Raw genomic sequence first — 16774 nt, 5'->3', positions numbered from 1 at the left:
GCTCGTGTTACAGGCCACACCCGGTATGACCCTTTAGTTAGTAATTTGAGAGAAAATACAGTAAGTTTGTTTATGGCGAACTCCAATCTTCGAAAAACACCATTAAAAGCATCTCTCAAGTAAATAACAATTCCATTAAAATTAACATTTCAAATAAAATCTAATGATTCGCTTATAATGCTAACTAAATTATATAATTAGCTGTCAATGCAATAACAACCCTATTGTAAAAGGAACAAGGTTGATAATGATATATTCGGTTCCGATTAAAATATTACGCCAAATCATTAAGTAACAGCATTAAAATTCCGTTCGCGACAAAATGGTTTCTTTTTATAATGTTTCACTTTATTCGTCATGGCTACGTGTTGCCCTGTCACACTTACGTACGGATTTACAAGTGCGACAGAGAGGCAACACGTCGGACGTGGTTCGCGGTAGGTCATCTGTTACATTTAATAACCGTAAGTAAATAAATAAAATAAAATAAATAAATAAATATTATAGGACATTCTTACACAGATTGACTAAGTCCCACAGTAAGCTCAAGAAGGCTTGTGTTGTGGGTACTCAGACAACGATATATATAATATACAAATACTTAAATACATAAAAAACGATTCAGATTCAATAGTCAGGACCGCTGTTGGTGACACCAACCCCTTCTCTGTCACCGTTGGAGTACATCAGGGCTCTGTGCTCAGCCCGTTTCTGTTTAGCGTGATATTAGACGCCCTGTCAGCCAGCATCCGAGACTACCATGAGCAGCCACCGTGGCTATTCATGTATGCTGATGATATCGCGCTGACAGACTCTGATAAGGGCCGACTTGTCCAGCGTGTGAACAGATGGAGGGGGTCGCTGGAGAACGGCGGTCTTAAACTAAATGTGGCGAAGACAGAGTACATGGCCTGCAATAGTACAGATCCTCTACCCGTCCGCATAGGCGTGGACATGGTCGAGCGCACGGATCAAGTTAAGTACCTAGGATCTGTACTTAGCACTACCGGGGACATCGACAGCGACGTCAAAGCCCGAATATCCGCTGCTTGGGTCAAATGGCGGGAGATGACTGGGGTTATTTGTGACCCCAAAATGCCGATTAAGTTGAAGGGACAGGTCTATAAGACCATCATTAGACCTGCCCTTCTGTACGGCAGCGAGACTTGGCCTTTACTAGAGCGGCACAAGCAGGAACTGCGTGTCACGGAAATGAAGATGCTACGGTGGATTTGCGGAGTTTCACGCAAGGATCGCGTCCGAAACGCCCACATTCGGGGTAGTCTTGGCGTCCGTGACATCGCAGACAAACTGCAAGAGTGTCGCCTTCGTTGGTATGGCCACGTCTCGCGCAGACCGGCAAGTTACGTGGGTAACAAATGCCTGGCCATGCCGCCTCCTCCCGGTACGGGAAGAAGAGGCCGGCCCAAGAAGCGATGGCTTGATGTCGTCAAGGAGGACATGCGTGCCAACGGACTCACTACCAGGGATGCCGAAGATCGGGCAAAGTGGTCACGAAGGAGTCGGAAGGCGGACCCCGGGTCCTCGCGCCCCGCGCGGGGGCACAGCCGGGATTGACGCCAGGATGATGATGACTTAAATACATAAAAAACACCCATGACTCAGGAACAAATATCTGTATCATCATACAAATAAATGCCCTTATTGGGATTCGAACCCAGGACCATCGGCTTTGCAGGCAGGGTCACTACCCACTAGGCCAGACCGATCGTCGGTAAGTGACTTGGGCAACCAGTGAACTTGGATCTATTACTTGGGGAGCGATTTTTGAAATTCGACCACTCGATTTCGTGTATTTCGTTCAATAATATCTCCACTACTAGGCATTTAAATTCTACTAATAGAATTGAAAACGAGTGGTCAATACCACTAGATTCCCGCTCGTATTTCAAAAAATAGCATTTCGCCGTTTTTCACAAATTTTCGAGTGACGTAATCGAACGCCCATACAACCATTTCCAGTCGCCGTTACGACGCGGTGTAGACACATCTTGTGTCGACACCGTCTGTTTCGGTCACAATTCCAGTCGCAGAGTCGTCGCCGTGTCGACACAGTTACCAGAAATGGGGAAGGGTCGACACATGACACAAAGTGACATAAAGTGTGGTCGCCGTGTGCACACATTGTTTCGGGTTTGCGACTACTTTATGCCAAAATCATTCGTTCATTCGTTCATTTTGTTCCTGTCAAATGGAAACTGTCAGATGGAAATACTTAAATAAAAATAAGTGACATTAATACGCCATCCCTAAAACGGATTACAAGACGTAATTATATATTGTTTGCATTTATATTACAATAGGACTTAAATTATTATGGGGAATTAAACTGCTCGAGTGATTTGATAAACTAAGTGTAATATAATCAACGCGCCACCACATTGTTTTAGTTTAGCCGGAAATGAAATTGTTTACTTCTCAGTGCCTGTGTTCATAAATATATTATTTGATGCATTTCTAGTACTTCGATGTGTATACTATACTTAAATAACAGAAATAACGCTTTATACTACGAAACTTGTTAATTATGATGTATAAATATGGTTTAAGGCTGAGAAATATTGCAGTCACAAAGTAGTCGCAAATGTTTCGACTTTGTGTCGACTCTGTGTAGACACATGACACGCGCTGTCAAAAGTAATAACAAAGTTACTGGATTTGCAAAATGGCTCCTTGTGTTCATTTGTTTTGAGAGATGGGACTAATAGATTAACTGTTTATTCGACTAATTAATGGAATAAAAAAAAGTTAATCCTCACATTTTAATCGCGATTAGTTTAGTCGACCTAACATAGATTGAAATTGAATTAATCTGAATATTAATCGAATAAATTATCGATTAAATCTCGATTGAAAGTTGACAGGGGGACATTTTTGTACGTAAATGGAATAGGATTTGCATGTAAATATTTCCCATTTTTCCCACCTTATCGGGTGGGGACAAATGGGAACACACAATTTTCGGATGTATTCCCATTTATCCCCGTAGGGAACAGATGGAATAGGATTTGCATGTAAATATTTCCCAATTTTCCCACCTTTTCGGGGTGGGGACAAATGGGAACACACAATTTTCAGATGTAATCCCATTTATCCCCGCAGGGAACAGATGGAATAGTATTTGCATGTTAATATTGCCCTTTTTTTCCCCCCCTATCGGAGTGGGGACAAATGGGAACACACAATTTTCGGATGTAATTCCCATTTATCATTTATCCTCGCAGGGAACAGATGGAATAAGATTTGCATGTAAATATTTCCCATTTTTTCCACCTTATCGGGGTGGGGACAAATGGGAACACACAATTTTCGGATGTATTCCCATTTATCTCCGTAGGGAACAGATGGAATAGGATTTTCATGTAAATATTTCCCATTTTTTCCCACTTTATCGGGATGGGGACAAATGGGAACACACAATTTTCAGATGTACTCCCTGGCGTGACAATGTGACGTAACGTGACAGGTGCGACATTTCGACAAGTCTCATTGTTGCTGACGTCACAGGCATCCATGGGCTACGGTTATCGCTTACCATCGGGCGGGCCGTATTCCTGTTTGTCACCATCATTGTATTATTTTTTAAAACTTTATTATATCGGCAAAAACAGGTATTTCTTTTGCGATGTTTATGATGATAATGATGAAAATTGTCACAAGATTTCAAAGAACTTTCGGTAATTCTTGTCTGTGTCGGAATTTTTGTCGTATTTCTTGTGACAAATGTCATTAGCTTCGCAAAATAAGTACTTATTAACTGGCGATATAGTGGAGTTTTTTTTTAATTAACAACAACCACACAAGTGGCAAACAACCACACCGCCCGTCTGATGGTAAGCGATTACCGTAGCCCATGGAGGCCTGTGACGTCAATTACAGTGATGTAGACAATTGTTGGACCTGTCACGTCCTAAAACCTATAAAACGATATTCATGACGACTTTTATGACAAAATGCGTAGCCGCCATCTTGGATTATAAAATGGTCATAATTTTCGAATTCTGCACTCCCTAAAACCTATAAATCGACATCCGTGACGACGCAAGTTATCTTTATTTTCAGATCTAACCAATTGCTACAGAATACAAAGGACAAAAAAAGAAGCAAGGAGGTAATGAAACAAGCAAAAATACTGATGATTCCTCGACGCAATTGGATGATTCTTAAATTGTGTCCAGATTTTCTTGTCATAAAAGTTTTTATTTTTCACATATAACTCACACAAGCTCCGTGACATTTCTACCTTGTAATTTTTTTCATGTTTTTGTTTATATATGCGTATCTCACTAGAATAATATAATCAAGGTATGTTTATGTTTGATGATTGAAATAGTAACTCTAAAAATTATATTTGTGTCTTATATTCCTGCCGAAGACTTTTATTTTTCCTTTTCCTTCTACACAAGTTAGGCCAAGTAATGAGAATTTAGGGCTCTCAATTTTATCTTGACTTCTACATCAGTAAAGCTACGAGGCCATGTTTGGTATCGTTTTCGTATAAATTCACAGTACCAAATTTAGTTATGGTATCACATTGACACCATTCCGAAGTAAAAACATATAAACTTATTAAAATACTTTCTTTTAAACTCCTCTTCACGCTTAAACTGCTGAACAGTTTTAATTTAAAGGTACACATATATTTTGAGTCCCGAGACAGGACATAAGTAATAAGTTACCTCAAAAATCATCCTTTAAAGGTGTGAAATGTGGTGCAGGGGGGAATTCAGAATTGAATTCTTGAAGTTAATACTTACTGTTTAAGTTTAGGTTTGAAGTCATGTTTTTTATCATTTTCAACTAAATCAAAGATGTAGAATTGTAGACCATCCCAAATTTCATATAAATCGGTTCAGCGGTTATTGATTTTCCGTACAAATTTTCACGCCACTTTTCACACCTTCAAAAGATGATTTTGGTTATAAGATCTATCCTATGTCCTGTTCCGGGACGCAAACTATTTTTATACCAAATTTCAACAAAATCGGTTCAGCGGTTAAGCGTCAAGAGGAGTTTAAAAAATACCGGCCAAGTGCGAGCCGGACTCGCGTATTAAGGGTTCCGTACATTAAGTCCGCCTCGCGCTTGGCTGCACATGTCTAATAGGTTTTCCTGTCATCTTAATAATCGTGATAGGTAAAGGACTATTTTGTGTATTTTTTTCAAAATTTAAGACCTAGTAGTTTTGGAGATAAAGGGGGGGGGGGGGGGAATGGTCATTTTTTGGGTATAAAATCAATTTGTTTACGTTACATGTCCGTCTTTGGGTCCCTAATTTACATATATGTACCAAATTTCAACTTAATTGGTCCAGTAGTTTCCGAGAAAATAGGCTGTGATAGACGGAGAGACATACAGACGCACGAGTGATCCTATAAGGGTTCCATTTTTTCCTTTTGAGGTACAAACCCTTAAAAAAAAATTTTTAAATTTTGAGGAACACAGCCTAGCACCTTCACTGATGTAGAAATCAAGATAAAATTGAGAGCCCTAAATAAAGTTTCAAGAGCGGCTATCTCAAAAACTATTCAATATATGGAAAAAATTGACTAAATAAACTTGTAACAAATTAAATTAACTTTCATTTTGTATAAGTGGCCATGTCGCTACGATGCATAGTTTCCGAGATATAATCGAAAAACCGGAAAATGGGACCTTCAAAGCCCCCTCTCTCCCCCCGCTCAAAGGCTACGGCCGAGGACTTTTGATATGTTCACCTCCTAACTTGTCCAAACCAAGTTAAGGAGTCAAAAATTGTGTTCCGAGCATTTCCCTCTACAACTTTATTGAGCATTCGTTGCCTGACCTAGTAGCGTATTGCATTTTTTTTAAAACTTTTCTGTAAAAGGTTGACGGGTGTTGGATGTTTATATGGTTTTGGTCGATTTTTATCATTCGCATCGCCCATGATGACTTACTAGAATTACTTACGAGCACACGAGACACTAATAGTAGTTTGACAAACCTTGGTTTTCAAGAGGTATTTTATATTGACATTTGCTGTCACAAATTGGCTGTCAGATTTAGTCGCAAACCGCACGCAAAGTGCACACAAATGTGTCGACACCTTGTTACGGAAAAGTGTAGACACGGCGACGACACTTTGTTTCGAAACAATTCTAGACACATTGTGTGGACTCTGTTACGACACATCTGACATTTAGTTACCACTTTGATGATTCTGCGACTGGAATGGTTATATGGGCGATCGAAATTACAAAATCGGCCTATTGGTTTTATTTTTTATTTTACTTTATTTTTATTTTTTTATTACAACTCATCATCTTCGTCGCATCGCGTTATGCCACGGCTCATGGGAGCCTGGGGTCCGTTTGGCAACTAATCCCGAGAATTGGCGTAGCCAATAGATTTTACGAAAGCGACTGCCATCTGACCTTCCAACCCAGAGGGCAAACTAGACTTTGTCAGACTTCCTCATGATGTTTTCCAAAAAGCGACTGGTAAATATCAAATGATATAAAAATAATAAAATCATTTTTTTTTTTTTATTTATTTGGAGAACCAACAGCTATGACAATACCATAGAAATTATAATGGATACAGAAAGCCAATTATAGGAACTCACAGGTAGTAACATAATACTAAACTAACAGGTACTACTTATACTAAGGTTACGCACTATCGCAAGCATATATGTGAACAAAGCCAACACAAATCATCTATACATATAATTTTTATTTTTATTTTATTGATCAAATAAGTAACACAGCATTACAGTATAAAACCAAGGCACTGTGAAACTACAAAGTAAAAGAAAAGACAAAGAAAAACAATACACATAAAAAATTAAATTAACTAAACATTAGATTTGGGCGACGACGTAACGGCGTGGCTCCGTAGCGTCGTCTGACTCGGCGTAGGGTTCGGCAGGTTGCCCCGGAACCGCCGAAACACCACACCCTTCGGCCAGAAGTCCGCGCTTGCGATGGTGTCCTGCAGCGACCGCGGCACGCGCACCACAAATGAACTGAAGTGCACATAGTGACGCGACTGTAGCTGGTGCACCCTCAGCGTGAAGCCAGTCTTCCGGCGGACGTACTCCACCACCTCGTCGGCCACGGCGGAGTAATGTAAGCGTGACACGTATAGCGCCTTACTCGGTGTCGCAACTCGTAGGCCAGAATTAACCGGCTCCGCAGTGCCACACAGAGTCTTACGAGGCGCCCTGCGCGCCTTGCGTTTCCTTTCCACCAGTGTGAATCCCTCCTTATCCACATCGGTGCGGGAGGACTTCTCCTTAAGTGGAGCCCGTGCTTCATTCACCTTAACAGGCAAGTTGACCCGGTTAGCTGCGACAGGCTGACCGGCGACGTCAGCATATGCACGCTGACGTGACTTCGAGGTGACAGGGGGCGGTCGCACGCGCGGGGGGCGCGCGGGCGGTGCAGCGGCGCGTGCGGCACATTTTACCGTGTCAGCAACACACAAACTAACCGACTCAACATGAGTGTCAGGTCGATGATCGTTCTTGAAATTTGAAGCCGCCGACCGAGTTGGAGCATTCCGCAAACTTGTGATTTCGTTGCGCAATTCGGCAATAGTGACTAGGCTGGCTTCAAACTTAGAGATAACTTCCGCTAATCTTGTCTTTAGGGCCACGATTTCCTTTGACAAGCAGCGAACGTCAACCTGATCCGGATCACACGACGGCTGGATAGAAGTACCCGTCGCCATAAACTCCGGAATCCGGTCTTTATTCTCCCTCAGGATTTTCTGTATATCCTCGAGGGACTTCTTCCCGGCTTCATCCCCTCTCCGGTGAGGTACATAGGTGCCGACGATCCCGATGGACTTGCACAGCACTTGCTTCGCTTCGCAGATGTCTTCGACGGTGAAACTCGACGCACGCGAATTCATCTGGACAGCAGTCGCCGCATCCATCGCTCCTTCCTGCACCAGCTTGTTTTTTAGTTGCAGGAATGCGAGGAACTCATTCACGATGGGTTGACTCGGTTCGGAGAGACTCATCGCGTATATTTACTAGCGGCGGCCGAGCCGCGCTAATTTCGCAATTTATTAATTTAATTACTCATCAACGCGTCTACGTCGCTGCGCGCATTGAACTCGACTCGTAATAAAGCTGTAGAGGGTCGAAAGTCTGTACATGGAAGATATTTGAAAAAAAGTTGGCTTGGGATACTTAGAATCGATAACAGAACACGTTCCAACAATTTTTAGAATTTTTGTCTGTTTGTCTGTTTATCTGTTTATCTGTTTGTCTGTTTATTTGAAGGCGCAACACGTGAAAACGGCTGAACGGATTTTGATGAAAACATTACTAATCTGTCGAGAAAATCTCCGGCCAGGTTATGGGCTATAAAAATTCAACCCCTAAAAGGGGGGGTAGCCACAACACTCGCTTGATTTAAGTTTGTCCCTGAATCTTATGGCGCTACTTAGGAAGGCGGGGCAAACTTTTTTCAAATATGTGTTACCACTATTGAGTACCCTGGTAAACTAACAGGTGGCGCAGAATTTAATACGTAGTGACATGAATAAGCCACAGAGGAAGGATTTTGCCAAATTAATGAGGGGGTACGGATATCAACAATTGAATAATTATGTTGATAATACAACAAAATTAAACGACAGTAAATTAATTGCCCCTCATTGCACAGTGCCATCTTTTTCACGACTGCCCAAAAAAAGACAGAGAGAGTGTATTGTGTGTTTTCAGCGTTCGTGTTTGTATGTAGGTATATATTTATTTTAAGGGGGAGGCCTATGTTCAGCAGTGGACGTCTTATGGCTGAGATGATGATGATGATGATATATTTATTTATGTGAGTTTCTTTATTCCACCTTAACTTCTGAATGCCTTAACCGATTTAGACGTACGATACATCATTAGAATCCTTACGTCATCCCGGGTGAGGCTATGTGACGTCATTATCAAACCAATATGGCGGACTTAATACGCCATATTACGCAACCTTTAGAGTAAATATCGTGCAAACCTCATCGCATCTCGAATGCTCAAAGCGTCGGGAGTAGCCCGACGTACGTGGCGCGCTGTACGCGTTCCAAAGCCGGGCGCCGTACTCAAAGCGTCGGGAGTAGCCCGACGTACGTGGCGTGCTGTACGCGTTCCAAAGCCGGGCGCCTTCGGCGCCCGCATACTCAAAGCGTCGGGAGTAGCCCGACGTACGTGGCGTGCTGTACGCGTTCCAAAGCCGGGCGTCTTCGGCGCCCTCATACTAAAAGAATCTGGCGTAGCCCGACGTACGTGGAGCGCTCCACCCGGTCCAAAGCCAGGCGACTTCATCTTTCTCATACTAAAAGAGACGTACGTGACACGCTGTATGGTTACCAAAGCCGGGCGCCTTCGGCGCCCTCATACTGAAAGTGTCGGTCGTAGACCGACGTACGTGACACGCTGTACGCGTTCCAAAGCTGGGCGCCTTCGGCGCTCCATCAAGCGAAGACCGACGTACGTGACACACTACGCGTTCCAAAGCCGGGCGCCTTCGGCGCCCTCATACCCAAAGCGTCGGGCGTAACCCTCCGTACGTGGCGCGCTGTACCAGATCCGAAGCCGGGCGCCTGCGGCGCCCTTATACTAAAAGAGTCGGACGTAGCCCGACGTACGTGGCTCACTGTACGCGTTCCAAAGCCGGGCGCCTTCGCCTCATACTAAAAGAGTCATGCGTAGCCCGACATAGATATGTGGCGCGCTGCACGCGGTCCAAAGCCAGGCGACTCCGACTTTCTTATATAAAAATGTCGGGCGTAGCCCGACGTACGTGACACGCTGTATTAAGCTTGCCAAAGCCGAGCGCCGAAGGCGCCCTCATAGTCAAACCTTCGGACGTAATCCGACGCACGTGGCGTGCTGTACGCGTTCCAAAGCCGGGCGTCTTCGGCGCCCTCATACTAAAAGAATCTGGCGTAGCCCGACGTACGTGGAGCGCTCCACCCGGTCCAAAGCCAGGCGACTTCATCTTTCTGATACTAAAAGAGACGTACGTGACACGCTGTATGGTTACCAAAGCCGGGCGCCTTCGGCGCCCTCATACTGAAAGAGTCGGGCGTAGACCGACGTACGTGACACACTGTACACGTTCCAAAGCCGGGCGCCTTCGGCGCCCTCATACTCAAAGCGTCGGGAGTAGCCCGAAATACGTGACACGCTGTACGCGTTCCAAAGCATGGCGTCTTCGGCGCTCCATACTAAGAGTCAAGCGTAGACCGACGTACGTGATACGCGGTACGCTTGCCAAAGTTGGGCGCCGAAGGCATTCTCAAACTCAAAGCTCATACACAAAGCCCGATGGCTTCCTTATGCGCAAAGCGTCGGGCGTAGGCCGACGTACGTGACGCGCTGTACGTGTTTCAAAGGCGGGCGCCTTCGGTGCCCTCATACTAAAAGTGTCGGGCGTAGACCGACGTAATACTTGACACGCTGTACGAGTGCCAAAGCCGGGCGCCCTAAAAAACAGTAACTATTACTTATGAAAGCAGAAGAATATAAATGATCGTATTAGATTCATAATTGTTACATATTTGCCGTAACTTATTTTTAAAATGTGTTTTTCAATTAAAAGACACATCAAGATTGTTTACCTTATTTCTAATGCTAAAAAAAACGAACTATAGGCGACTTCGAATTTCTCATACTAAAAGAGTCGGACGTAGTCGGACTACAACAAAACGCGCTCTAAAAAGTATGAAACAATAAGATAGAATTCTTATCAGAAATTATCATGCAGGAAATTATAAATGTAACGTAATATAATTTACTATTTTTTATATATTTAGCAGCTTATCTGACACAACCCGAATTCCACGCGGGCGGAGCCGCGGGCACAGCTAGTGTGATGCTATGTGGCAATAAAATAAAAATAAAATGACAAATATATTTTTTTTACAATAAAAGCAGCATTTTGTAAAACAAATAGTTGTCATGATGTTCAAAATTGATGTAATAACAATCTAGCTATTTCATTTCTCTGATTTTTCTTTACCTTCTTTAACAAATTGAAATTTATTGTAAGTAGGGTCATTGCGCTAGTTTTCGTTTGGCTCTAGTTTTTGTCACTTGACGAAATTTGAATGTAAACCTTCATTGCTGCACAAATTTGGACTTATTGCAATCCTTAATATCTAAACAATTTATCTATCTACATAAAAATCATATTTCGCAAGTAGCAAATTATAATGGTAAATAACTATCATTTATTATACAAAAGGTTAATGGTACATAAATAATCATACAAAAGTAAGTTAAATATATCTAAATATTAAAATATTTTAATCTAAAAGACCTCCACGGGCTGTACCGGGTGCAAAGGTGCCCATGATACTTAATTATAATTGAAATGCATTATTTGTTAATCCGTCAAGTGGACGAAAACTGACATCGGACGGTAAACTGACGTAATTACCCTATGTTATTAATGTTATTATTAACAGTATCATAAGTTTTATATATTGATAACTGATAAAAGAAAAAACTTCTAAAACCTGAGCTTGTTAACACAGAAGTCATTTTACAAACATTTAACATCCACCCAAAAAACAACCTTGCTACCTGTCAATAAAATCCAAATCAGCTCAACACCAACTGACCGTAATACGAAACCTGTTACGGTTTTAAAAAGTTACGAAACACTTACGTAATATCTGAACAGCCCCGGAAAAAATGTTTTTTAAAACCAAACTTACAAGTGTTATTGTTTTTTTTTAAGTTCACTTCACGGCACAATTTTTGTATGTATGTAGGAATGTATGAATGTATGGTGAGCGGCGGCGTGCGCTCGCGCCGGTGGTTTGAGGCGACTGGCGGGAATCTGGTGACAGTTGGTGGGGCGCGTTCACACTGGAGGCTTGCATGATGGCTCCTCTACACGATGGGCCAGCGCCGGCCACTCCAAGGGACGCAGCCATGCGGTAGAAATAGCAATATCACTTGCTCCCTCTAACGCATAAATGCGTCCCTTGGAGTGGCAGAGTCAAAACAACAAGCGGTCTTATCGCTATAAAGCGATCTCTTCCCTTTAGAATAGGTAGCGGAATTCTTATTCTGGGCGGGTTATCCCGCCTACGCTACAACCCCCCCCCCCCCCCCCTCCCCGGCACCCCGGCTACGGCTAAATCCTAATTTGGGACACTAAAATGTATTGCAAGTAGATAATTATCAAATTCCATACGTTTTGGTAATTCCGAGGAAGATTTTTTAGGACATACAGTGCTATTGCGCTCCTTTAGCCGCGTATGTAACCGCGGAGCTTCGTAACCAGGGCTACAACCGCGAAAATTGAATTTCGCATTTTTCTCTGTCACTCTAATTACGCCTTCATTGGAGTAAAACAGAAAAATCCCCGCAATTTGCGAGTTTCGGTTTTCGCGGTAGCCCCTCAGATGCGATCGAAAACCTTTTCCGTGTAGTACGAAACCAGTTGCGATCAAAAACTATTTTGTTCCTATACGTAACTGTGTGCCTCATTAGAAGGCTCAAAGTCACCCAAAGGGCAATGGAGAGGGCTATGCTTGGAGTCTCTCGGCGTGATCGCATCAGAAATGAGGCCATCCGCAACAGAACCAAAGTAACCGATGTAGCCCTCCGAATCGCTAACTAAAGTGGCAGTGGGCGGGGCACATTGCCCGTAGAATCGATGGCCGTTGGGGCGGAAAGGTTCTCGAGTGGCGACCACTTACCGGAAGGCGCAGCGTGGGTAGCCCCCCCCCCCCCATCCCTGTACTGCATGGACTGATGACCTGGTAAAGGTCGCGGGAGTCCGCAGGATGCGGGCGGCGCAAGACCGGTCATTGTGACACTCTTTGGGGGAGGGCCTATGTCCAGCAGTGGACGTCCTCTGGGTGATATGATGATGATGATGACGTAACTAGTTACGACAGGCGTGGCTCACTCCGCGATTTCGTCGGTTTGCTACAGGTAGCTAAAAGTACATCCGTTCGGCCCCAATTTTGGGGTTTTCTATAAGCCGCGCGTGGCGCTGTCGCCACCTAGCGGCCATATCTGTGCTGATCGTAACAGACGCGTTTTGTTAGGGAGTGAGTCTTCTGTACCTAGTACTATTATTTATTCTGTGGTTACGATCAAACACTTTTTTTGTACGAAACTTGGGTCAGTGATACTTACTGTACTTTTATTATTATATATTTATTTTTTATATTGTTTGTCCAAAGCCAATCTAAACGCACCTTTACCCACCACGCACCGCCGTACTAAGCTAGCATTGCCCGCGGTTTCGCCCGCGATATTGCTCAATTTATAGTCGATGTAAGATCATGAATATTTTCTCTGTCGTCACAGATCGATGCCTATTTACATTGTAGTGAATACATTGTTTACTTTCGCTGGACATGTATATGTAAATGATTATAAACTTACTACATACTTATAGTTCGTTTTTTTAGCATTAGAAATAAGGTAAACCATCTTGACGTGTCTTTTAATTGAAAAACACATTTTAAAAATATGTTTTGGCAAATATGTAACAATTATAAAACTAATACGATCATTTATATTCTTCTGCTTTCATAAGTAATAGTTTTTGATTTATAGAAAGCGTTTTTCAATTAAAAGACATGTCAAGATCGCTTACCTTCTTGCAAGTTCTTTTTAATACTATAAAAACGAACTATAGAAAGGATATTTTAGAAAAAATAAACTTCAGTTTTTTTTGCAGAATAACCACCAGTTAGTACCTATATTTTATTGTCTACAGAAAAAGATCCTTGTTAAATTCCACTGTGTGACTTTTTTCATGAATTTCATATAGTAAGTCACAAAATGGAATAAAAAAATACAATTTAAGATACTGTCTTAGTTTTCTGGGGTTCCCATAAATTTTTATGTCAACTGATTCCGTTAAGTCAATTACAATTATTCAATTATTTTGTATCAAAATACAGTATTAAGGGGCCACAGATTACCAGGGAACCGCGAACCACGTTCGACGTGTTGCCTCTCTGTCGCACTTGTAAATTCGTACGTAAGTGTGACAGGGAGGCAACACGTCGAACGTGTTTCGCGGTAGGCCCTCAGTTCGCCGGACGATATCAGCCTGTCCGTTAATCTCAAGAGGTGACATAAGAAAAGTCTGCAGCTATTTTGATGGCCTACGAAGAGTGCAAGTGTCATTTTAAACGTCTAACTTCTATGAAAATATAACGTATAAATAATACTTGCACTGCGTGGGCTATCAAAATCGCTGCAGACTTTTCTTGGTCTAATTTTAACAGTTCCGAACAACAGGCTGATATCGTCCGGCGAACTGGTAATATTTGGGCCCTTTTATGCTTATTTTGTTTTAATTGTTTGTAGGAGTCTTTTTTCTATAGGGGGAGGGTTTTTTTTTATAGGAGGCAAACGAGTGGACGTATCACCTGATAGTAAGCAATTACCGTCGCCTATGGCAACACCAGAGGCTGCAAGTGCGTTGCCAGCTTTTAAGATAGAAGCGTACATCTTTTTTCTTGGAGGCAGGAAAAAAAAAGTCAGAATATATTAAATTACCATTTATTTTTTAAGTACAAATGATGTCTTATTTACATTAAATTTTAAAAAAATACAGGTAGAAAAGGCAAGGTATGGCTTAGAATAATGGCTATTAAATTAGGTATTACGTACATTAAATTCATAAAGTAGGTATTTTACATTTTTTATTTCAAATTTACTTATTCACTGACGAAAATACCTAATCTAAAATATTTTTTGTTTAAGGGCATTTTCACTTAAAGTAGTTGTACCATTAACGGCTGGTTAGTAATCGTCACAAAACTGACGGTCAATGTCAAATCTCATACATATTGTCAGGAATGTAACGGTTAGACGTTTAACACGACTTATGTCGCGCTTTAAAGTACAAGTTAAAATGAAAATGTCCTTAATGGTAAAATAAAATTTGACGTAACTTTGAAGTGCTGAATAGAACTTGTCAGTTTTATGAAGTTGACGACAGTATTTTATGTTCTTTTAGCTTTTAGTAAAATAAGGTAATAACGACCAGAAAATAAAAAGACTACCAGCCCCCATAGAAAGTCGCATCATTGTTGTACGATTCGTCACTTCGCGTTATATCAACGAGTAATGTACCTAGGTTAACTTCGAATGTGGGGTAATTTTGAAACTGCTAATGTCTAAAAAAGATAACTAATAAAGTTTCTATTGTACAGTCAGCAGAAGTTGCTAAGCGGGCGAGGTGTTCAAAATTATCTTGACGCGACTTTACTGTTAAGAGAATAAGATTGTGTCAAGGTAATTTTGAACACCTCGCCCGCTTAGCAACCTTTGCTGCTGACTGTAGCAACAGTAACCAAGATGGTATTATAAGCGTGGCAGTAGCGTAAGTGTTGCTAAATTGCTTGTATTGTCAATGCTTCTGGTGAAGTAGATATTAGCTATTTTCAAAATGACCCCGCTTTCGTAGTTACCCCAATGCACCATAAAAAGGTAGCGTATATAAAACGCAACTTTTTATTGAGGTTGACTGTCTTTATATGTTATTCCTCGTTAGAAAAAAAATGTTAGTAATATATTTAAAAGAAAACTTAGATCTGTATTTATGTACAAGTAAAAAGTCAATTTCACCCCACGTTTATTAAAATACTAAAACTATGTTTTGTCTGTGTTTCAATCCTTGTCAATTTCTTCTATTTAACGACCTATCCATTTATAATCTATAAAAGACTAGGTGTCAACTTAATGCTTCTGTCATCTGTCATTTCTCATTTATACAGTCTCAAATATAAAAGAGCTGCCACTAACAATGTTAAAAGGAATTTATAAAAACTGTTGTCAAAACTCAAAAATAAATGTGTAGGTAGTTATTTTATTACCTCCACTTATTTTTTGATTGTAGAAAATAATTGTAATTTCCAAAAAAATATATTTCCATTGCGTCACACGCAATAAAATAGTCCTTGCAACGTGACCCGGGTATGTCCTTAATGGGACCCGGGTATGTCCTTAAACTACGTCCAAACCAGCGGTGGTAGGTCCCGCAAGGGGCCGCCTGGTTTGCTACCACCCTCCCGCCGGAGTCAGGCGCCAAGCAGCCTTGCTGCGTTTCGTCTATGTGCGGGAGTACCAGTGCCTTTGGGGGATGATTGGCTGTCAGTTGTGTTGCATAATGCCGGTTTTTGGATTCTTGAGTGACGTCGGGCCGAGCGGCTCACGCTGGAGGGTAGCGGGATCCGAGGCACGGTCTTGCCGGTGGCCGACAGCAGGAAGTTGGGGGCCCAATTGTACGACAGCCACGTACGAGAGGCTGCCCCGCCACCTAGCGAAAAATCCTGGAATAGCTCCACCGTGCCAGATGGCGACTGGACGGGAGGACCCGGTGGGTTATTTCAGGGGGGCTCGGGCGTCCCCGCAGTCTCCAAGTGAGCTCCTCATTGTCCGGATTAGCTCAAGTGATCCAATTGGTAAACACAACACCTCGACAGGCATTTTTTTTCACCCATCCCACACTCCACAAACATGAAGTCGAAAAGGAAAAATAATAGGGTTAAACACCGGCTGCACTTCCTCCCATTGAAAGTGCACCTCACCAACATCAGGGGGTTGCACTCAAATATCGATCCGGTCCACCACCATCTTGAAACCGAAAAACCGCACCTATTCTTTTTGACGGAGACGCAAATCAAAACCCCAGCGGACGCGTCGTACCTCAACTACCCAGGCTACTCACTGGAACATAAGTTCAGAGCACGTGCTGGGGTCTGTGTGTACGTCCGCGATGACATTTGCTGCAAGCGTCTCCGT

The sequence above is a fragment of the Cydia fagiglandana genome, chromosome 25 (assembly GCF_963556715.1).
Source record: "Cydia fagiglandana chromosome 25, ilCydFagi1.1, whole genome shotgun sequence".
Classification (NCBI taxonomy): Eukaryota; Metazoa; Arthropoda; class Insecta; order Lepidoptera; family Tortricidae; genus Cydia; species Cydia fagiglandana.
This window is presented reverse-complemented; position numbering follows the sequence as displayed.